Source organism: Dermacentor andersoni, chromosome 6 (genome assembly GCF_023375885.2).
Source record: "Dermacentor andersoni chromosome 6, qqDerAnde1_hic_scaffold, whole genome shotgun sequence".
Taxonomy (NCBI): Eukaryota; Metazoa; Arthropoda; class Arachnida; order Ixodida; family Ixodidae; genus Dermacentor; species Dermacentor andersoni.
The window spans coordinates 176,743,254-176,768,309 of NC_092819.1; the positions used below are offsets into that span (position 1 = coordinate 176,743,254).

Consider the following 25,056-nt stretch of genomic DNA (forward strand, 5'->3'; position numbering starts at 1 on the left):
TCGAAAATGTTTTACCGCCGTAGTATTCGAACGCCAACGGCCAGGAAACACATCGATACCAATAGGCTGTCGGCTGTCGGTGGTTAATCGAGCACAAAAACCTTGACGCTATGACTAAAAAGCAGCTTCAACAATCAAATTAAAAGAAAATCAACTGCCTATTTGCCTGAGGTAAAAAAGCATCCTTAGACACCTCGATTGTTCATGTCAATGGTTTGTGTAAATTAAAAAATTCAGCATGTTCAGCGCCCCTAGCAGAGAAAGCACAAATTAAACTATTCGACCAAATTACAGTAGCTCCACTTGCGCGCTTATGCTGAAACGCGCCTCGATTGATTTTTCGCCCTCTGTGGCCATTTGTTGAACTTGAGAGTGTGCGGGGCCTGGAGGAGGCGGATCGTCGCGAGCGCAGGAAAGCGCGAGAGCTTCGACAACGCGAGGCGGATGAGTGCGACGCGGCACGGTCTTCCCAGCGCGTCCTCGAGTTGGAGAGGGAAATTGCGCTGTTGCGCTCTAGGGAGGGCCGTGTCGAGAGCATTCGCAACAGAGAGTGCCTGCCGGGCTCGACCGCCGCCGCTGACCAACCTCAGCCCTCTGGAGTGAGCCTTGTTCAGGATTGTGCCCAGCCCGTATCCTCCCTCGTGCCTAAGCCCTTCGGTTCCGGGGCCCTCGAAGCGAACGAGAGGCCGTTGCTTCGGGAATCAGGCGGTGTGGTGGGTGACGATGGTCAGAGGCTGGCCACGAAAAACGTCAGCCGCCGCGCAGGCAAATGGTGCCGACATCGCAAGCCGAGAGAGGCGGCGAAGTGTGTGGCGCGGCGGAGGCTGGCGGGTTACCACACACCGCGGGGGCGCGAGGTGCGGACCCCTGGCAGACTCCGGAGGGTGAGGGAGAGGCCGCGCAAAACGACGCAGAGGTCACAGAGGCGTCGACAGAGCCTGGCGGTCGCAGAGCGTTGCTCGTCGCCGCGAAAGAGAGCGCGAGCGAGATACGCAGTTTATCTCCGGCAGGTGCAACTGAGCCGCGTCCTTCGTAGCACCCGGTTAGTCAGGCGCTTCGCGTGGGTGGGGACCGGGCAGGGTTCGGTGTACCCCAATCAAGCCAAAAGCAGGCAACCGGGGCGCGAGGTGATATGTCGCTGTGGAGCGGCTAGTGCGTCCCCCCACCTATGCGTCGGGAAAGCTTGGGGGACGGCAGGAATGCGACCCCAGCGAGTACGACTAAAATAAGCAGGTATTGAGAAGGGAAGTCGGCACCGCATTGATCATTTAGTTTTAATAGTGCCACGCTTCATATTTTTTTTAATGTTCCACTGCGTTTGTTGTTTGATTTTCTGCCCTTCAATTCACCGCTCTGATTTTTTTGTTCGTGTTTTTTTTTGTGGGTGATAAGTGTTGCGTGTAGACTGCGCGTACCGGTTATGCCGTGGTTTGCGCCAGTGACACGGCCCAAGGGGACAATGCCTTATCACCTTCATTTTGAAGTTGGGGATTCTCGGGACCTTTATTTTATCACTAGTTTTCTTTTTCTGTTCTTTTGCGTTTGAGTTGGGCTGTGGACTACACTGACTGGCCGAGAGCGAGGCGGCGATGTGCGCGGACAGGTGCCTTGTGCGAAGTGCCGTGACCCACACGACGACGTGATTGTGCGCGTGACCTTCGAGTGCGTGGGGAGTGCGGACTCCTTAAGGTGCGCGTACATGACTCTGTGTTAGTTTGAATGTTATTAGAATAACATTCTTGTCGTCGGGGTGGTGTCACAGAGTTGCATGCCCGCGCCCCTCTCGAGTGGGCCGACATTGCCACCGCAGCCGCAACGCTGCTTGCACGGCGATGAGGGAGAGCGCTCCCCATTGTCCCTGAACCCGCCCGACGGGTTGATCACGTGGGTCGCCTGAGCGCGACGGAGGGACGAGGCAGCTCGGGGAGCGGCAGGGTGGCTTGGAAGACTGAGCAGGGTGGTCGTGCACCGGGAGACAGCTGAAGATGTGGTCGGCAGGCTGAAACCTCCAGGCCGAAGTCTTCGCCGTTCGAGCGACAGACGGTGCAAGTCCGTCAGGATCTTCGGCAGCGAGGTTGCAGCAGCCCGACGCTCTTCAGATCGGGACCTCGGCAAGCACGCCCCAGATAAGCCTCGTGTTCCAGCCCGCTCTCAGAACTTTCCGCCGGACTCTTTTTTTTTTTAATCGCGTTTAATCTTTCATTTATTTATCCATCGCGTGTTAATTTTTGTATGTTCTGTTAGTGTAGTGTTGGCCGTATTTATTGTCGCGTATATTTTTCACTTTTGTCGCGTATTTTTTTGTCATTTCGCGAGTGTTAATAGCTCCCACGTGGTGGGCTTAGTGTCGCGCGAGTGGCGTCAGGGCGTGTGCTGTGTGACCCGCACGCCTTCCGCGAACTAAGCCCCACGGCTTGTAATTTGTATGTTCTTTTCCTTTTATTATGTTTTGCCCATGATTTTATTTTATTAAATTGAATGTGTTAGTGGTACGTCGCCTCCCGTCTCATGCCTCTGGTTCACGGTCGATCAGGCGTGGACCTTATCGCCGGTCAGCAGTCGAACCCTCACTAAACGCACGCGGGGTGGGTTTGTTGTCGCCCCATCCCCTCCGGTTCGGAGAGTGCGAATTACCCCACCATCAATCTTTGACAACTGGCGTCCGCACGACAGGACTCGCTGACCGCGATCTTCCGTGACCCCGAGGCATAGCGGGCGGAGCAGACGCGTATCGCGGAGAGCGGGAGAAGGCCGAGATATGGCTGATGGACTCCTCGAGGAATTGGAGCGCATCGTGGCCGTCGGTAGGCAGATGGGCCTTGAGGGGCCAGCGCTCCGGGAGTTCTGGCGCAACATGCGCTCCAAAGAGGAGGCGGATCGTCGCGAGCGCAGGAAAGCGCGAGAGCTTCGACAACGCGAGGCGGATGAGTGCGACGCGGCACGGTCTTCCCAGCGCGTCCTCGAGTTGGAGAGGGAAATTGCGCTGTTGCGCTCTAGGGAGGGCCGTGTCGAGAGCATTCGCAACAGAGAGTGCCTGCCGGGCTCGACCGCCGCCGCTGACCAACCTCAGCCCTCTGGAGTGAGCCTTGTTCAGGATTGTGCCCAGCCCGTATCCTCCCTCGTGCCTAAGCCCTTCGGTTCCGGGGCCCTCGAAGCGAACGAGAGGCCGTTGCTTCGGGAATCAGGCGGTGTGGTGGGTGACGATGGTCAGAGGCTGGCCACGAAAAACGTCAGCCGCCGCGCAGGCAAATGGTGCCGACATCGCAAGCCGAGAGAGGCGGCGAAGTGTGTGGCGCGGCGGAGGCTGGCGGGTTACCACACACCGCGGGGGCGCGAGGTGCGGACCCCTGGCAGACTCCGGAGGGTGAGGGAGAGGCCGCGCAAAACGACGCAGAGGTCACAGAGGCGTCGACAGAGCCTGGCGGTCGCAGAGCGTTGCTCGTCGCCGCGAAAGAGAGCGCGAGCGAGATACGCAGTTTATCTCCGGCAGGTGCAACTGAGCCGCGTCCTTCGTAGCACCCGGTTAGTCAGGCGCTTCGCGTGGGTGGGGACCGGGCAGGGTTCGGTGTACCCCAATCAAGCCAAAAGCAGGCAACCGGGGCGCGAGGTGATATGTCGCTGTGGAGCGGCTAGTGCGTCCCCCCACCTATGCGTCGGGAAAGCTTGGGGGACGGCAGGAATGCGACCCCAGCGAGTACGACTAAAATAAGCAGGTATTGAGAAGGGAAGTCGGCACCGCATTGATCATTTAGTTTTAATAGTGCCACGCTTCATATTTTTTTTAATGTTCCACTGCGTTTGTTGTTTGATTTTCTGCCCTTCAATTCACCGCTCTGATTTTTTTGTTCGTGTTTTTTTTTGTGGGTGATAAGTGTTGCGTGTAGACTGCGCGTACCGGTTATGCCGTGGTTTGCGCCAGTGACACGGCCCAAGGGGACAATGCCTTATCACCTTCATTTTGAAGTTGGGGATTCTCGGGACCTTTATTTTATCACTAGTTTTCTTTTTCTGTTCTTTTGCGTTTGAGTTGGGCTGTGGACTACACTGACTGGCCGAGAGCGAGGCGGCGATGTGCGCGGACAGGTGCCTTGTGCGAAGTGCCGTGACCCACACGACGACGTGATTGTGCGCGTGACCTTCGAGTGCGTGGGGAGTGCGGACTCCTTAAGGTGCGCGTACATGACTCTGTGTTAGTTTGAATGTTATTAGAATAACATTCTTGTCGTCGGGGTGGTGTCACAGAGTTGCATGCCCGCGCCCCTCTCGAGTGGGCCGACATTGCCACCGCAGCCGCAACGCTGCTTGCACGGCGATGAGGGAGAGCGCTCCCCATTGTCCCTGAACCCGCCCGACGGGTTGATCACGTGGGTCGCCTGAGCGCGACGGAGGGACGAGGCAGCTCGGGGAGCGGCAGGGTGGCTTGGAAGACTGAGCAGGGTGGTCGTGCACCGGGAGACAGCTGAAGATGTGGTCGGCAGGCTGAAACCTCCAGGCCGAAGTCTTCGCCGTTCGAGCGACAGACGGTGCAAGTCCGTCAGGATCTTCGGCAGCGAGGTTGCAGCAGCCCGACGCTCTTCAGATCGGGACCTCGGCAAGCACGCCCCAGATAAGCCTCGTGTTCCAGCCCGCTCTCAGAACTTTCCGCCGGACTCTTTTTTTTTAATCGCGTTTAATCTTTCATTTATTTATCCATCGCGTGTTAATTTTTGTATGTTCTGTTAGTGTAGTGTTGGCCGTATTTATTGTCGCGTATATTTTTCACTTTTGTCGCGTATTTTTTTGTCATTTCGCGAGTGTTAATAGCTCCCACGTGGTGGGCTTAGTGTCGCGCGAGTGGCGTCAGGGCGTGTGCTGTGTGACCCGCACGCCTTCCGCGAACTAAGCCCCACGGCTTGTAATTTGTATGTTCTTTTCCTTTTATTATGTTTTGCCCATGATTTTATTTTATTAAATTGAATGTGTTAGTGGTACGTCGCCTCCCGTCTCATGCCTCTGGTTCACGGTCGATCAGGCGTGGACCTTATCGCCGGTCAGCAGTCGAACCCTCACTAAACGCACGCGGGGTGGGTTTGTTGTCGCCCCATCCCCTCCGGTTCGGAGAGTGCGAATTACCCCACCATCAATCTTTGACAGTGTTGGTTGCAGGTTCTGTGTTACTTGGCGGAAAGTCGTGAGTAGTGGCGGTGCGGCAATGCGGCTTTGGCCTCGATGAGCTCTGGCACTACAGAATCTGCGTTGTGTGACCCGTGCTGTCTTGAGAACCCGGCGGTGGTGACAATTGAAATATCGAAGTGGCCTAGCGCCTCGGCAGCGAAGTTCTGCGAACCGCGATGTGGCGTCGCCGTGTCCGACTTTGCTTAACGGACATCGAGGGATGTGCTGCTCGCTGCAAGTCATGTAAATGCAACTGCGTCGACCGCCCACTGTTCAGCGCTGAATGTGTATTTGGGTTTGCGATGTGTGTGGTTTCGGGTTTGCGCGTTCACAGACATGTGCTCCCGTCTTGGTCTCATTAGCGGCTGTCGCGGGATTGTGGTGTGCTAGCTCCTTGCCTAGTATGAAGTTTACGACGCTAACACACAGCAGCTAACACGAGACATATAGTGTTCTTCGCGTTTGTGTGTTGTAAATTACTTTCTATTGTGGAAGTTCTGGGAGTCTTATTACGCAAGGAGTGCGAACGTAAACATAAACACATATGTGTGTCTGAAATTTTGAATTACCGATAATACCCTTTAAGACTGATAAGTGGGCTACACGGCCTGTGTGAATCAGCTACCGTATGTTGCGGCGCTCTTCCGTGTGGTAGACTGATGCATGGTGCGCGTTTATTTCTGTACTGTTGTAAAAACCATTTGTTTATTCACTCAATACAAATGTACGGCTTCTTCGCCGCAGTACGTTTTAGTTACGCGGTGAAGCATACTAAAAGTGGGAGGGGGCCACTATCAGCCAGAATTAGTATGTCCTCTTAGTTGACCTGAGAGGCGGCGGGTGCGCGAGTGTATAATTTAAGAACTCTTATTATGTCCAGTGACAGTGGAGATCATTAACTGTAGCACCAAAGTAGTGGACCACTACCAGAACAAAGGCATGTAGTATGCCCATCTCAATTCTTGTGCTTATGCCAGTCTTATTTTTTACAGCAATAGCTGCTATGGGCTAACTCCCCTGGTTGTTCTGATGTCTACTGGTGTTGTCACTGGAATTCGCGAATTTCTTGCTAGAGTATTGCAAATAAAGTTCTCGTTGTGCTGCGAGGATTTAAACATACGATCAAAAGAGTGGCAGTCCACAATTCTGCATTTCAGCCACTCTGCTGAAGGTACAGTCGTGGTGAATACTGATCCCCGAGAGCGTGATCTAGCCAACAGGTGCCTAGATTGGCTAACACCTGCTCAATGTCTGCATACTGTATATAGAGCTGGCATCCACACCTTCAAGTTCTTGCACATCACCTTCCCACTTGTGAAGGCAGTCCTATGTTAAGTTTTCTTCTTGCATGTGATGACAATGATTGGGTGCATCTGCTTCATTAATCTTCTTCTAGTGCTTGGCTTCTCAGATTTACTGGATGGAGCTGTTGTCTTGTTTTCCTCAAGCAAAGCGCGAGACATAGCAATGCGTAGCCCAAATATAGATTTGAGAAAACCAAAACGAATTCAGCAGTAAGAAGCTGAAGGGTTGTTTTGGTGTAGATCAGTGGCTAAGTCCGGATATGAAAGAGGAGGAAGAAAAGCCGAGTCTTTCCACTTCAACACAACTCCCACAGATAAATAGGACTCTTACTTATTTTACTTTTTTAAGGAGATTACCGACTTGCATTGGCAAGTGTTCACTTCAGCAAACACTGCATGAAGTAAGCTTCCTGTGCATATTTCACCAGCTACTGCATCATTGTTTCACATTATGAGTGAAACTGCAATTTTCTTTATGCCACAACTTGCCCAATTTTGTGTTTTGCAGTGGGATGTTAGCAGTGCTAATAAGGCACCTAAATACTCCCATGAATAGTAATACAGAGAAAAAAAAGTAAGAAAGCAGTGGCTTTTTGTGCGTAGACTATGCATACACCTGTGCTCTTATGGTCATTTTTTCCCTATCCGCTCAGCCATTCTAAACAAGAAAAGTTTATACACAATTAGTTTATACACAGACCACAACTAAACCACAGGTATCGTTGGTAAGGAAAGTATATTTATTCGGTGACATTTTCTGCAGCCCTGCTATTGAGCTTTCCTTCCTTCCTTTTCAGCTGTGCAGGTTCATTAAGAAGTGATGATACATATACAATTTTAATCATTGAAAGACTTAGCGAAACCTTTTTCAGGTAGTTTTTTCTTGGTTTCAGACTCTGCACATTACATTTTAAGGCGTGTTTTTTGTGTTTGTTGCTTTTTCTTTATGGGTAGGGCATGTCAACATTTTTTACACCATTTCAAGTATGTGGTGCCATAGACTGTTCTTAGATGGAGCCTTGCCCTTTCATTCTGTACAATATGATGTAGGTTTTTTGTGTCCAAGGCCGTTTTACTTCGTGATTGTAGCATTTTGCTAAGTTTTGCCTCTGTCACCCAAGCTTGAAAGATTGCTACCCACTGGCGGTGGCATGACACAGGTCACGTTTCTTTTTCAATAAAAGGAAGTCTGTCACTTATCCTGTGCACTGGTTGTGTTTTGTCTCTTTGAATTGTAATTTGTTGCCTATATTTGCTCTTTTGTTGCATTTCAGATCAGGAATGGCTATCATAATTGACATTTAACCATATTGCACACAATGTGGATGATATGGAATTGCAATATATGGCCACCATAAATATAATAGAAGTTAATCATTCAAGAATAGTGCTTTTGCATGGTGGTGCAGCCATGAATTGTGGCTATAAGGTACCAGCGCTGCAGATAGCACTGCTTGTGCAGAATATAGTGCAGCTCTACTACTTTCAAACATCATTGTTTTTATCTGCATCTGTATAGCTCCAGTTTCTGTGAACAACACACATCTGGTGGAAGGGTGGCTTGCACCTGCAGTTGGGTCCAATGAATAGCCAAATTTCTGCCCGTTTTCATGTTATTAGCATATTAGTAAAGGCAGTCGTTTTTATAGTAGCTTGGTTGCCCAGTGTAGAAGCCGCTGCAGGGTGTCAGGATCTCATACACATCTTCAGCTTTGCAGGGGACACAGCATCTGGCACATAGTGTGTCACAGGCCATGTATTCGGGGCAAGTTGAGTTCACTCACTAGCAAAGGGAGAACCAAGCTTGTCGGATATGAAGTAAACCGCCTGTATACTCGGTCGCCTTCATTTCGTGTGACATATGTGGTTATAGCGACCCTTGTTTTAAGCACTTCTTGTCCAGCAGCGGTCGTTTGCTTTTGAAACACTCAGGATAGCTTTCAGCAAGCTGGACAGGAACACTGAAAAACCAGCAGATGTTAATTGTCGCACTTATCATGCGAAGCTTCATACAGTATGATGAGGGCGTAAATAAATGAGGGCGTTCCTCAAGGCCTTGTAGCACATGTTACGAGTTTGGAGCAATATGATATATAGCACTTTTTTGATCGCATGCTATAGGTTTAGCAGGTGTGGCCATGGTTGAAGTGCAGTGCAAGGTCAAGAAAACAGATATCTATGAGCAGCACCCTGGTAAGGAGACTCTGGGAAAACCAGTGGGAAGCCTGTTGAACATCTGGTTGACCCACTTGCTGGCTCCACCAGGCAAAGTATGATAAAGAGAAGGAAGTCATCAACACATCAGAAGGTTTTTCCATATAAACACTGTGCTAAGGTTATAACATGCCAACAAGTCTTATTGCGCAGGCTATGCACAACCAACTACATATGCCTTCTGTTCGGACATTGCTCATTGTAACTAACAAGGATGGAGTGGACAAAAAAAGAACAGAAGCTCCATTAATTTAGTTTCACTGGTATCGACAGTAAGCGTACATTGCCATACTCCCGAATGCCTTCATGGGTGATATCAGCAAGGACCAGCTTGAGGCAAGGGGTAATAGACGTCTTTACAAGCTAAAAATGCATGCATGCATGGAGAGCACATTGTGTCCAAAAAGTAGGCACTTCACAGGGGCACTGGAGAAGGAACAGGTTATTAACAGTGGGCAAAGACAAGCTACTAAACACCCAACACTGTTGCCATGTAACGACCTCTGAAACAATCCCTCTTAAAGAGGAAATCATCTTTGTGTATCCATAAAGAGGGCAGATGGGCAAAGCCCCTTAAGTAATGCTGTCAGCTTCAAAAGCCTATTTTGCACATCCTGAATGCTTCCTTCTTAAGACTTGGCTGGGTGCAAGCATTCTACTGTCCAAAAGCTGTCATTGAGAGCCCTGTTGGTTTGGTGGCAATGAAGTTCGGAAGCAATTGCAACAAACCTCCCTTCCTAGTTGGCCTGGATGCTCACGGTGCTTATGAAGCAGCACGATGAGGCAAGCAAGGTGAATGGATGCCTCCAAGCCCTTGTTCGTTTATCACACTGTTCTGTTAGTAACAACCATGAGACTTGAGACCAACAAGCTCAAGCTCAGCACTCGCATGGTTACTGCGGAGGATGCATAAAAAGCACAAAAAGAGAAAACTCAAGGGAAAGGATAAAGCACCATTTAACACTTAGTATTGCTACAGCCCACCCCCTACTTTTATTTTGTCTGGTCGTGCTACATCTTTTTACTATATATAGGCATGAACTTAGGTGATGTTCCCAATCGGTGTCCAATATTTATATACGCTATGTGCTGGTTCAATGAGGTTCGAAACACTGCAATGGAAGCTTCAAGTAGAAAAGGTGCCTGGAAGAAAGAAAAAGCTGTGCTGCAACCATCTCGGCAACATCTTGTCCCTTTAATAAAAATTGTGCTTCCATATTAACTTGAGCCCTCCAGTTTAGAGTAAAGTACCAGTGCACTTATGAACAATGAATCAATTCTCAAAAAGCATGTGCAGTCCAGCCAAAGGCAGGGGCAAGAATCTGCATTGTGCTCCTGCATTGAAGGTGAATAACACGTACCATAATGGCGAATGTGCTTTAGTAAGCTTCATTGCAATATTAATTTGTAATGTACAAAGAATTGTCAATGAAGCTTACCACGAGCACAGATGCACTTGCAAATTATGTCACAATTGAAAGTAATGAGCACAGTGTAAACCTATGTGCCCTTTCCACTCTTAGTATGCTTTACTGCACGATGCTTATTTACGCCCCTGTATTGCGGTGTAGCAAGCTACAAAAGAAACGTTGCATAATTAGGCTTTTTACGATTATCTTTCTCGTAATTCACTATTACTTCGCGGTGAAGCCTAAACAATGTACTGCGGTGAAGCACACTAAAAGTGAAAAGGGGCCACTGTCACTGGACATAATAAGAGTTCTTTAATCATACACTCGCGAACCCGCCGCCTCTCAGGTCGCCTAAGTGGACATACTATGCTGGCTGATAGTGGCCCCCTCCCACTTTTAGTATGCTTCACCGCGTAACTAAAACGTACTGCGGCGAAGAAGCCGTACATTTGTATTGAGTGAATAAACAAATGGTTTTTACAACAGTACAGAAATAAACGCGCACCATGCATCAGTCTACCACGCGGAAGAGCGTCGCAACATACGGTAGCTGATTCACACAGGCCGTGTAGCCCACTTATCAGTCTTAAAGGGTATTATGGGTAATTCAAAATTTCAGACACACATATGTGTTTATGTTTACGTTCGCACTCCTTGCGTGATAAGACTCCCAGAACTTCCACAATAGAAAGTAATTTACAACACACAAACGCGAAGAACACTATATGTCTCGTTTTCAACTCGGCCGTCATGCAAATGACATATAGCGCGGAAAAACGTGATCATGCTGTGTGTTAGCGTCGTAAACTTCATACTAGGCAAGGAGCTAGCACACCACAGTCCCGTGACAGCCGCTAATGAGACCAAGACGGGAGCACGTCTGTGGACATCCAAACGGAGCCACTCTGCTCCTCCGCCACCCCCACTGCATGGCTGCATTACTCGTTTCAAGCACAGCACACCAAACGCACATTCAGCGCTGAACAGTGGGCGGTCGACGCAGTTGCATTTACATGACTCGATGTCCGTTAAGCAAAGTCGGACACGGCGACGCCACATCACGGTTCGCAGAACTTCGCTGCCGAGGCGCTAGGCCACTTCGATATTTCAATTGTCACCACCGCCGGGTTCTCAAGAAAGCACGGGTCGCACAACGCAGATTCTGTAGTGCCAGAGCTCGTCGAGGCCAAAGCCGCATTGCCGCACCGCCACTACTCACGGCTTTCCGCCAAGTAACACAGAACCTACAACCAACACACAAGCAACGCACGCACGATTACATGAGCAATGTTGAACAACGCGCGGTCCAGAGAACGATCACGCAGAGGACGAACACGCCACGGTGTCGCTCGGCGCCAGCATCGCGCCTTCTCAAAAATCCCTAAACGATGCTGTCCCTAGGCACCTAGGATCAGGTCACGTGAGGGATTTTTGTTCGACAAATAGACGCACGCGTTGGCGTATGGTCCCCTCTAGCCAGCATAGTTGGCGCGTGCGTCTATTTGTCGTACAAAAATCCCTCACGTGACCTAATCCTAGGTGCCTAGGGACAGCATCGTTTAGGGATTTTTGAGAAGGCGCGATGCTGGCGCCGCGCCGCCGAGCGGAGCCGTGGCGTGTTCGTCCTCGGCGTGACGTCAGGCCCCGCACACTCTCAAGTTCAACAAATGGCCACAGAGGGCGAAAAATCAATCGAGGCGCGTTTCAGCATAAGCGCGCAAGTGGAGCTACTGTAATTTGGTCGAATAGTTTAATTTGTGCTTTCTCTGCTAGGGGCGCTGAACATGCTGAATTTTTTAATTTACACAAACCATTGACATGAACAATCGAGGTGTCTAAGGATGCTTTTTTACCTCAGGCAAATAGGCAGTTGATTTTCTTTTAATTTGATTGTTGAAGCTGCTTTTTAGTCATAGCGTCAAGGTTTTTGTGCTCGATTAACCACCGACAGCCGACAGCCTATTGGTATCGATGTGTTTCCTGGCCGTTGGCGTTCGAATACTACGGCGGTAAAACATTTTCGAAAGCATGCTGGTTTCGTCTGCGAGTCATTACATAGACTTGCTGTAAGAAGGTCTACTCTTGGCAAAGAATAGTGCCTCATTTTGTTTAGGCGTTGACTATCATAATGAATGCGGCGGAGGTTGAGGGAGTACGCTTGAAGGTACGTTTTTATGCCGTTGATCTCCATAACACCGTAAGTACGCAAACCGGTGTCGCAGAACACCCGATGCATCATTGTGTGTTCTCCGTCATCGCTTGTTTGCTGTATGCCTACCAATTCTTCATTTATTCAAGTGTTGTATCCTCCTTTTGTCCTTGTTCTCTTGTGCTTCACTTACAGTATGTCGTTCCGTCAGCTGTAATGCGCATTTGCAAAACCAATACGTTTGATAAGACGCAGTGGTTATCATAATTTCACTACACGTGTATTAAGCTGGCACATGTGGTTCAGATACAGATACCTGTATGCGAACTTGCACGACGTTGATGCGGAGATTAGGATAATTATGACACCCGTAAGGAAGAGGCAGCTGACGGCCGTATAAGCTGTTGCGTTCTTTCCGCCAAACTACCCGGCCTGGTAGTGCTGTAAAGATGCTGTATAAAAGTGACACGCGGTGACAGGGAAATTAATATACTTAGCAGCCGACCGTACGTTTTGTAGCTTAGGTCTTCTTTCTTGTGCGTTTGTGCTACCCTTATTAATGAGCCATCTCTTGACTATGTTCTTGACTATGTAACCGCGTTTGTGTGGATGCGTAGACGTGTGCTTTTTGTTGTACTTGTAAAATGCAAATAAAATATTTTCAGGCTTACTCAATCTTTGGTCTCGTGTGTGTTTATTCCAGTCGAGGCCATCGTGCCACCTGGAAACCGCATTCTGTCAGTAGCCCTACACGAAATGCAACAGCTGGAGCGCGGCGGCACAACTCGCCGTAACGGCGGCGTAATAAACGAAAAACCGCTCGGAATGCCCTTAAAAGTCAGTTCAGAGTGTGCCTTAACTCGATATGACTCAGCGCTACATGTATTCTGCTGCACCTCGATCGTGCTCCCGCCAGTTTGGTTGCTGTGTGGCAAGCGTAGCGCCTACATAAATATGTAGGCGCTACGTTTGCTACACAGCAACTAAACTGGCGGGAGCACGATCGAGGCGCAGCAGCCAGAAACCCAGTAAAGCCACAGAACACCTGGTAAAGCGTGTGCAAACCTGGTGAAGCGTGCGCAAAACCCCGTTTCCGTTTCCTGTTGTACAGCGCCACCCGTGGTCACATACTTTAGTTCACGACGCCACCGCTACGCTTATTTCCGTAGCACTGTGGAAGGTACAGTTTCCCTTCTCTAAGTTTGTATAGGTGTTCTGTGGTGACGTTCTTTATTCTATGGCGTGACCGTTCTCTGGACCGCGCATTCATGGCGCGTTGTTCAACATTGCTCATGTGATTGTGCGTGCGTTGCTTGTGTGTTGGTTGTAGGTTCTGTGTTACTTGGCGGAAAGCCGTGAGTAGCGGCGGTGCGGCAGTGCGGATTTGGCCTCGGTGAGCTCTGGCAGTACAGAATCTGCGTTGTGTGACCCGTGCTTTCTTGAGAATCCGGGGGTGGTGACAATTGAAATATCGAAGTGGCCTAGCGCCTCGGCGGCAAAGTTCTGCGAACCGCGAGGTGGCGTCGCCGTGTCCGACTTTGCTTAACGGACATCGATGGATGTGCTGCTCGCTGCAAGTCATGTAAATGCAACTGCGTCGACCGCCCACTGTTCAGCGCTGAATGTGTGTTTGGTGTGCTGTGCTTGAAACGAGTGGTGCAGCCGTGCAGCAGAGGAGTAGAGTGGCTTAGGGGCTCCGTTGGCGCGTTCACAGACATGTGCTCCCGTCTTGGTCTCATTAGCGGCTGTCGCGGGATTGTGGTGTGCTAGCTCCTTAATTGCCTGGTACGAAGTTTACGACGCTAACACACAGCATGTTCACGTTTTTCCGCGCTATTTGTCAGTTGGATTACGGCCGAGTTGGAAACGAGACGTATGTCTGTGTTATTTGCGTTTTGTGTGGTGTAAATTACTTTCTATTGTGGAAGTTCTGGGAGTCTTGTTACGCAAGGAGTGCGAACGTAAACGTAAACACATATGTCTGTCTGAAATTTTGAATTACCCATAATACCTTTTACGACTGATAAATGGGCTACACGGCCTGTGTGAATCAGCTACCGTATGTTGCGACGCTCTTCCGTGTGGTAGACTGGTGCATGGTGCGCGCTTATTTCTGTACTGTTGTGAAAACCATTTGTTTATTCACTCAATACAAATGTACGGCTTCTTGGCCGCAGTACATTTTAGTTAGGCGGTGAAGTATACTAAAAGTGGGAGGGGGCCGCTACCAGCCAGTATAGTATGTCCACTTAGGCGACCTGAGAGGCGGCGGGTGCGCGAGTGTATAATTGAAGAACTCTTATTATGTCCAGTGACAGTGGCCCCTTTTCACTTTTAGTATGCTTCACCGCAGTACATTGCGTAGGCTTCACCGCGAAATATTAGTGTTTTGCGAGAAAGATAATCGTAAAAAGCCTGATTATGCAACGTCTCTTTTGTAGCTTGCTACGCCGCAATACAGGGGTGTGAATAAGCATCGTGCAGTAAAGCATACTAAGAGTGGAAAGGGCACATAGGTTTACACTGTGCTCATTGTTTTCAATTGTGACATAATTTGCAAGTGCATCTGTGCTCGTGGTAAGCTTCATTGACAATTCTTTGTACATTACAAATTCATATTGCAGGGAAGCTTACTAAAGCTCATTCGCCATTATGGTACATGTTATTCACCTTCAATGCAGGAGCACAATGCGGATTCTTGCCCCTGGTTTTGGCTCGACTGCACATGCTCTTTGAGAATTGATTCGTTTTATTGATTCATTCTTCGATTAAGCGCGAGACCTAGCAATGGGTAGCCCAAATATAGATTTGAGAAAACCAAAACTAATTCAGCAGTAAGAAGCTAAAGGGTTGTTTTGGTGTAGACCAGTGGTCAAGTCCGGATATGAAAGAGGAGGAAGAAAAGCCGAGTCTTTCCACTTCAACAGTGGGAGGCACAACTCCTACAAATAATTACGACTCTTACTTATTTGACTTCTTTAAGGAGATTACCGACTTGCATTGGCAAGTGTTTACTTCAATAAACAGTGCATTAAGCAAGCTTCCCGCGCATATTTCACCAGCTACTGCATCATTGTTTCACATTATGAGTGAAACTGCAATTTTCTTTATGCCACAACTTGCCCAATTTTGTGTTTTGCAGTGGGATATTAGCAGTGCTAATAAGGCACCTAAATACTCCCATGAATAGTAATACAGAGAAAAAAAAGTAAGAAAGCAGTGGCTTTTTGTGCGTAGACTATGCATACACCTGTGCTCTTATGGTCATTTTTTCCCTATCCGCTCAGCCATTCTAAACAAGAAAAGTTTATACACAATTAGTTTATACACAGACCACAACTAAACCAAAGGTATCGTTGGTAAGCAAAGTATATTTATTCGGTGACATTTTCTGTTTTTATAGTGACCTGTTTGTCCACTGTAGAAGCTGGTGCAGGGTGTCAGGATCTTGTACACATCTTCAGCTTTGCAGGGGACACATCATCTGGCACATAGTTTGTCACAGGCCATGTCGTTGGGGCAAGTTGAGTTGAACCACTTGCACAGGGAGAACCAAGCTTGTTGGATATTGACACGTGTACTTATCTTTATCGGCAACCACGTTTCGCCGCCTAACAAATGTAATCGCACAGCGCGGGAGGCGCCTGCATGCATCCGAAGTTTCTGGAAAGTTATCGATGCTTCTATCCGGCTGTCTGTTGTCGCCGAACCTTGTGTTATCAGATTTCATCGCATGACGCCAATGGTGTAGAACTTTGTGGAAGGCACGCGGTGAAATCTGATAACACAAGGGGAGGATAACGGGGAGCTGCCCCAGCGTCCCCCGTTATCCTACAACAACCTCGGGACCCACCAACCTTCCATGGAGTAGCGACTGAAGACCCGGAATCATGGCTGGAGACCTACGAACGAATCGCGACATTCAACAACTGGGACTCCGACGACAAGCTGCGGCATGTCTACTTCGCCTTAGAAGACGCCGCCAGAACGTGGTTTGAGAACAGGGAGTCGACCTTGACAACGTGGGACCTGTTCCGTAGCGGCTTCCTGCGCACCTTTACGAGCGTCGTGCGCAAGGAAAGGGCCGAAGCTATGCTGGACGCCCGAGTGCAGCTACCAAACGAGAACGTTGCCATCTTTACGGAAGAAATGAGCCGTTTGTTCCGCCACGCCGACCCGGATATGGCCGAGGAGAAGAAAGTCCGCCTACTGATGCGTGGTGTAAAGGAGGAACTTTTCGCCGCAATGGTAAGAAGCCCACCGAAGACCGTCGAAGAGCTTCTTCGTGAGGCGACGAACATTGATAAGACACTCGAGATCCGAAACCGGCAATTCGATCGCCGCACGAACTCTACAAACTACGCCGGGGTTCAATCACTGGCTACCGACGATCTACGCGAGACTATCAGAGCGGTCGTACGGGAGGAGCTGCAGAAGTTCTACCCAAGGACGCAGTCCCAAGTGGATCCAATCGCTGAAATCGTCAAAAAAGAGGTTCAGCGATCGCTTGGAGTCCCTGAGGTGCAATCACGATCACCGCAACCTCAGCCGGAAGCGATGACCTACGCCGCCGTCGCCCGCCGTCAAGATCCCCCTCCGCGACAACGCCAGGGCCCTGTAACGCCGCAAATCCGTCGTCCACCGCCGCCGCCAGCACGCCCACCCGTCGCCCAGCGCAGCTACGCGTGGAAGACCGACATTTGGCGAGCCTGGGACCACCGCCCACTCTGCTACCACTGCGGCGAAGCCGGCCATGTGTACCGCCGATGTCCATATCGCGACCTGGGATTACGAGGGTTCGCCGTCGATGCACCGCGCCCTCGGGAAGGTGAACGCCCTCGTGACATCGCCGACTACCTCGCCGCTACTCAGTGGAGCCCTCGACGACCGTCCCGTTCGCCGTCACCAGGCCGCTATCTGTCGCCGCAGCGCCGACCATACACTGGCCCAGCCCGGGGCCGGTCAGCGAGCCCATATCCGGAAAACTAAAAGCAGCAACCGATGGAGGTGCAGTTGCTGTTCGTCGAACTGACGAAGATCCTCCGCCGCCGCCGAAGACGACAAAGAGACCATCTCGACGACATAATAACGACACGCCGCCGTCACTACACTGACGAAAGACGACTTGACGACGCGACGTTCCAGCTTCAGTTCAACACGACGCAGCCGTGATCCGACGCCAAGACCTAATTGCAATGCCAGACATAGAACCACCGACCTCGACGTGCTTCTCGTCGGCCACGCAGTCACCGCTTTAGTGGACACAGGAGCCGATTACTCCGTCATGAGTGGACCCATCGCCGCGCAGTTGAAGAAAGTTAAAACTGCATGGGAAGGCCCCCAAATTCGGACCGCTGGAGGACACCTCATTACGCCGACTGGAATCAGCACGGCAAGAATAACCATTCATGACCGGACTTACCCTGCCACCTTCGTTATCCTCCAACAGTGTTCACGAGACGTCATTCTCGGTATGGACTTCCTGGACCAACACGGCGCAATCATCGACCTGAAGTCGAAGTCAATAACGCTGTCGGAAGATAAAGCGATGTAGCCGGAGAGCCCTCGTAGTCACCACGCCTTGAGTGTGCTGGAAGATCAAGTGAGCATCCCGCCTCGCTCCAGCATTGTTATTTCGGTCGGCACCAAAACACCCGCTGACGTAGAAGGCGTCATCGAAGGCGACCAACGTCTACTACCAGACCGTGAAATTTGCATCGCAAGAGGGATCGCTCGACTGCATGGAGGGAAAACCGAAGTGTTGCTGACAAACTTCAGCCGGGAGTTCAAGCACATCAACAAGGACACGGCGATCGCGTACATCGAGGAAATTCTGGAAACCAGTAACACGTTTGTCCTCTCGGATTCCGCCGCATCTACCCCGACGACCATGGTTCCCGAACCAGACTACGACATTAATCCAAGTCTCCCCGTGATTAAGCAACAACAGCTGAGAAGTCTGCTCCGACGATACAAAGGCTGCTTTTCGACGTCATCGAGGATTCGACAAACACCAGTCGCCAAGCATCGCATCATCACCGAGGAGTGCGCTCGACCAGTCCGCCAGAGCCCTTACCGAGTTTCGCCGCGAGAACGTAAAGCTATAAGAGAACAAGTCGACGAAATGCTGCGCGACGACATCATCCAGCTGTCGAAAAGCCCGTGGGCATCCCCTGTTGTCCTGGTGAAGAAAAAGGACTGCACCCTACGTTTCTGCGTCGATTATCGTCGTCTGAACAAGATCACGAAGAAGGACAAATACCCCCTCCCACGGATAGACGACGCATTGGATCGGCTCTGCAACGCTAAATACTTCTCGTCAATGGACCTCAAGTCTGGCTATTGGCAAATAGAAGTCGACGAAAGAAATCGCGAAAAGACGGCCTTCATCACCCCAGACGGCCTCTACGAGTTCAAGGTTATGCCATTCGGACTGTGCTCGGCGCCTGCAACGTTCCAGCGCGTGATGGACACGGTTTTAGCAGGATCGAAGTGGCAGACCTGTCTCGTTTAGTTGGATGATGTCGTCGTCTTCGCCGGAAATTTCGACGATCACCTGAGGCGGCTTGCGACAGTACTAGAGGCCATCAAGTCATCAGGGCTTACTCTGAAGCCAGAAAAGTGCCGCTTCGCTTACGATGAGCTTCTGTTTCTAGGCCACGTCATCAGCAAGTCTAGAGTCCGCCCCGACCCGCAGAAGACAGCTGCCATTGCAAAGTTCCCGCAGCCCATCTTTAGTGTTCGCGTAGACCGGGATGCGGTCTGATTGATTTAGATTGGAGTGACACGGTGATACGCACACATTGCTCAAGCTCCCATGCTTTATTCCCGGTTGCCAACCGAGTACTCACGTTTGGCTAAATGCTGTTAATAGACACTACATTACCCTCCTTGGGGAAAATGAAATGAATGCGGACACAATGTGATTAGGGAAACCATAAACGGAAAACAGTTCACTGTTGAAAAGTCGTGAATGTCTCCTACGAACAAACAGTCACAATGTCAGGTTGCGAAATCAGAAAGATGGCGTGGAGGCTTTCTGTTTCTCTTTGGGTAGCGCTCTCTTGGAGAACTCTGGTGCAATGCAGGTGGTGCAGGATCCGGCATTGAGGTGGGTAGAGGATATATGATGTCATCACAGTCAAATGATGTTCTGGCTGGTGCTTGTTTAAGGCCAGAGGCATCTTTGAAAAAACTTGAGTTGCGTGTTATTACTCTATTTCCTCTCGATGCCTTGATTTGTGATCCATGAATGCTGACAATGGTATAAGGGTTTGGATCATAGTACGAAGTGAACTTGTCGTGTCTGTCTTGCTTGCACAAAACTCGCTTACCGACACAGAAGCGGTGTGGTTGAGCATGCCTTCGTGCATCAGCATGTTGTTTGTTGTATGCCCTTTTCTCGAGCACAGTTGTTTTGAACTTTGTTATGTCTTCCGTTTCCGAAGCAGCTTCAACATAGCAAGGCAGAAGATTTCTCATCGGTCTGCCAAACAGCAGTTCATATGGTGATCTTCCTGTAGTTAAGTGTCTTGAAGACCTGTATGACATCAGGAAAGTGTCGAGCTCTACTTTCCAATCTATGTTCTCAAGCTGACTAGTGTGAACATGCTTTTTCAATGTTCTCATGAACCGCTCAGCTTCGCCATTAGCTTGAGGCCACAAAGGTGTGATCCGATGATGCCGAAATCCTAATTCTTTTGCGAATGCAGCAAACTCTTTGCCTTGGAATGGTGGCCCATTGTCACTTTTTACCTGTGCAGGGATTCCAAATTGGCAAAACACTTGTCGTAAGGAGGGAAGCACATGGTTCGCACTTGTGGAGTGTATGACTTGTACCACTGGGTATCGTGAGAAGTCATCTAACACCACCATAGCGTACTTTCCATCTGGGAAGGGACCACAAAAGTCGACTGATACTTCTTCCCAGGGACCACTGGGTAGTTCCGTCATGGCAAGTGGTTCTTGCTTTGCTTGGGGAACAGCTGCTTGACATGGTAGGCAGCTTTTAATCAAAGTGTGCACGAGTTTATCCATGCCTGGGAACCACACTTTTTCTCTTAACATTTGTTTTGTTTTCACAATCCCTTGATGGCCCTTGTGAGCAAGCAGCACTGCTTGTTTCTGCAGAGTAGCGGGAAGAACTAGGCGTGTTCCTCGAAGGACGATGCCCTCGGGCGTTGTTGTTAGTTCTGTTTTTATGGATGCAAATGGCTTCAGTTCAGCTGAGACCCAGCTGGCGAGTGTGGGGTGCTGGATAGCACTGATAAGCGACTGTAGCTGCTGGTCTGCTTTCGTTGCATCAGCGACTTCTTGAACCGAGAAGGCCTTTGGGATGTTGTGGCGCTGGATAAAGTTGACATACTCATTAGGTACTTTGTCGATGCGGGCACACATTTTCGTTTCAGGAATTGGATGCCTGGAAAGGTAATCGGAAGGGTTACTACTTCCTGCAGTGTGTTGTACAACAAACTTGTACTGTTGAATGCGTAGAGCAAGGCGCTCAATGCGGGCAGATGGTGATGATCTTGGGTTTCCCAGTATGCTCACTAAAGGCTTGTGATCAGTCAGCAAAAGGAAGTTGACTCCACAAAGGTAAAGACGGATGTGCTCCATGGCCCATACAGCTGCGAGCATCTCACGTTCAATTTGGGAGTAGCGACTTTCAACTGGTGTAAGCGCTCTACTTGCATAAGCTATCACTGCAATGTTTTCACTGTCACGCTGTGTAAGGATAGCACCCAGTCCATGTGGACTTGCATCTACCACCAATTCTGTCGGTTTGGATGGGTCAAAGTAAGCAAGGGTGGAGGCATCGGACATGGCTTGCTTTAGGCTCTCAAGAGCATTTTGCTGTCGTTTTGTCCACTCCCAGACAACATTCTTCAGTGTCAGTTCACGTAAAGGCTGTGTGAGGTCAGCAAGATTTTTCAGAAATCTGCCTGAATAGTTTATCATTCCTAGCAGGCTCTTCACTTCTTGTGGTGATTCCGGTGTTTTAATCTGTAGGAAGGCTGCTATCTTCTTAGGATCAGGACGAACGCCATCAGCTGAAAAATGAAGTCCAAAGAAGTTCAGTTCACGTTGATGAAAGTGATACTTCTTTTCATTCAGTGTCAATCCAGCTTCTTGGAGTCGCTGCAGAACGGCTTCCAAGGACAAGTCGTGCTCCTGTTTGGTTTGCCCAAAAACAAGAATATCATCACTAACATTCAGAACATTGGGGATGCCATTGAGCACTTGGCGTATGGTGTTCTGAAAAATTTCAGCTGCACTGCTGATGCCGAAGTTCAGTCGTTTGTAGCGAAACAAGCCAACATGTGTTGAGAACGTGGTGAGTTGCCTTGAGGAAGGGTCAAGTTCCAACTGATGATATCCATTCTTTAAGTCAAGATTGGAGAACATTGTTGCTCCATTTAAGGCAACAATGATGTCATCCACTGTTGGGCACAAATGTCGTTCCCGTTGAATGGCAGTGTTCACAACACGCATGTCAATGCAGATTCGAATTTCATCAGGCTGATGCGGTTTAGGCACAATAACCACAGGGGACACCCACGGTGTAGGTCCTATGGCTGGCTCAATGATGTCTTCTGACAGGAGGCGTTCAAGTTCTTTCTCTGTGGCGTCACGTAAGGCAAACGGAATACGCCTGTGTGGTTGTGCAACCGGTGGGACAGTGTCGTCCACAAAAAGATGAATGTGGTGGTTTTTGAGTTTTCCAACTCCACTAAACAACTTGGGGAATGCTTCCACGATTGACTTGTCACCTTGATGCTCATTAACTTGGTATGTGATCTGGACAAGCCCCAGGTTGGATGCTGCTGTGAAGCTTAAGAGTGGTGCACAGTTTCCTCGAATGACAAAGATGTCTTCTTCAATGCAGTTATCTTTGTATCTCATTGTGACGGAGACTTTGCCTAGAAGTTCAAGCGGAGATGTTGCTTTGTATGGGAACACTCTGACGGATGTTTCCTGAAGTTTCACCTTTAGCCGATAGCTCTCAAAGTCATTTTCGCCAACAATTGACACTGTTGCACCTGTGTCGATTATGAAAGTGACCGGCACATTGTTGACAGTGACACTAACTTTTGGAGATGGGCCTGTCTGAGGTGAGGTCATGGCAACGAAAACATACTCGTCACTGCTTGAACTGGTGTCACAGGTGGCAGCACATTCTTTGGCACTAGAACTCTTCTTACTGCAGACTGTCTGATTCATGTTTGGACCATTGTCACAGTCCACTGCTTGTACCATTTGTCTCGTTGAACGACAGAATCGTGCAAAGTGACCAACCTTGTTACATGCCCTGCATGTCTTGCCCCATGCAGCACAACTTGATCGTCCGCCTTGGTGAGGCCACTTGCCACCGCAGTTGCGACAATCTGCTGATGAGACACGAGGTCGTTGCGGTGCATAGGTTTGTCGTGGCATCTGTCGGCTGTTTCTTTGGTGTTGGCCATGGTGCTGTCCTTCCTTGCGCACTGCGAGCACCGCCGCATTGTTATCGACGTTCTTTTCGATTTCGGATACGTCCCGTTCGACATCCTCGAGCATTCTTCCTTGTTTAAGTAAGTCTGGTAAAGTGAGGGAATGAAGCATTGCGTATTTGCGAAGGCGAGACGACGTTGTGGCGAGGATTATTTGGTTCTGGACTTCAGCGTCGACGTTCTCGAAGTTACAGTAGCGAGAGAGCTGCCGGAGGCGCGCGTAGAAGGCGTCCAGTGGCTCACCAACGTTTTGCTGGGCTTGGCGAAATTTGTAGATCGCAAATGTCGAGTTCACTCGCGGGGCGAAGTATGCACTCAGTTTCGCTCGTGCGGCATCGTATTCTGGCGTCGATGGGCTCTGCGTGGTCTGGGTCGTGCTTGTAGCTGTTGTAGCTTGTGTAGGGCAGTCGGGGAGGGAGCGAAATATGTCGTAGACTTCCTCGCCGACGTAGTGGAGGAGGAGCGCTTTCTTGCGTGCGTCTGCCGTGATATCGCACGCTAAAAGAAAGTTCTCGAACCTTTCTATCCACTTGGTCCATTCGTGACCAGTATTGTTGGCGTCTGTGGCGCGAAGGTCGAAACTTGGGAAGGGAGGGAGCGCGTATGCCATGGCTGCGATTGCAGGTTGCCGCTTGCTGCTGAGGGATGATACGACGGAATGACTTGGTTTGGCACTCACATGGGACCAAATAACACTTCTGACACCATTTTAGTGTTCGCGTAGACCGGGATGCGGTCTGATTGATTTAGATTGGAGTGACACGGTGATACGCACACATTGCTCAAGCTCCCATGCTTTATTCCCGGTTGCCAACCGAGTACTCACGTTTGGCTAAATGCTGTTAATAGACACTACACCATCGACAAGAAGGCAGTGCGTAGGTTTCTTGGCATGTGTGCCTACTACAGGCGATTTGTCAATGACTTTTCACGCATCGCTCAGCCGCTGACAATGCTAACTAAATGTGACATCGAGTTCAAATGGGAAACGCCGCAGGCAGACGCATTTCAAGAACTCAAACGACGCATGCAGTCGCCGCCCGTACTTGCGCACTTCGACGAGCACGCCGATACCGAAATACACACTGACGCCAGTAGCCTAGGCCTCGGTGCCGTCCTAGTCCAGAGAAAAGGTGGACATCAATACGTGATAGCTTACGCTAGCCGGTCGTTGTCAAAAGCGGAAGGCAATTATTCTACAACCGAAAAGGAATGCCTCGCCATCGTTTGGGCTACAGCGAAATTTCGCCCTTACCTCTATGGCAGGCCATTCAAAGTGATCAGCGACCATCACGCGTTGTGTTGGCTAGCTAACTTAAAGGACCCTTCAGGACGGCTGGCACGGTGGAGCCTCAGACTACAAGATTGCGACATCACTGTAACATACAAGTCCGGACGAAAACACTCAGATGCCGATTGCCTATCACGCGCCCCCATTGACCCGCCGCCGCAAGATAACGAGGATGACGACTCCTTCCTTGGCATAATAAGCGCGGAAGACTTCGCCGAACAACAACGAGGGGATGCGGAGCTGAAAGCCCTAGTCGAGTATCTGGAAGGGCACACCGACGTTGTCCCTAGGGCATTTAAGCGTGGATTATCTTCGTTAACGCTTCAAAACAACCTACTCGTGAAGAAGAACTCACCAGTCCGCGCCAACTACCTTCTTGTTGTTCCGTCGGCGCTGCGTCCAGAAGTACTCCACGCCCTACATGACGATCCGACCGCTGGGCACCTAGGTTTCTCCCGGACGCTATCGAGGATACAAGACAGGTATTACTGGCCGCACCTAACCGCCGATGCCGCCCGTTACGTCAAGACATGCCGAGACTGTTAGCGACGCAAGACACCACCGACAAGGCCAGCGGGATTACTAAAGCCGATCAAGCCTCCTTACCGACCTTTTCAGCAGATCGGGATGGACTTAAATGTTAGGAACGTTAGGAAACGTTAGGAACGTTTCCGACATCAACATCCGGAAATAAGTGGATCGTCGTGGCGACGGACTATCTCACCCGCTTCGCTGAAACTAAAGCTCTACCGAAAGGCAGCGCAGCCGAAGTGGCAAAATTTTTCGTCGAGAACATCCTGCTGCGACATGGTGCTCCAGAAGTCCTCATCACCGACAGAGGAATGGCTTTCACAGCAGAGCTCACGCAAGCCATTCTGCAATACAGCCAGACAAGTCACAGGAGGACAGCTGCCTACCATCCGCAGACGAATGGTCTCACGGAGCGCTTGAACAAGACCCTCGCCGACATGCTAGCAATGTACGTCGACGTCGAGCACAAGACGTGGGATGCGGTCCTGCCGTACGTAACATTCGCTTACAA

At 49.9% G+C, this 25,056-nt stretch overlaps 1 pseudogene; it reads right to left on the bottom strand.

The window, feature by feature from the left end:
• Positions 1-15,584: 15,584 nt before the first annotated feature.
• LOC129382810 (uncharacterized) lies at positions 15,585-24,542 on the bottom strand (annotated as a pseudogene).
• Between the last annotated feature and the right edge of the window lie 514 nt (positions 24,543-25,056).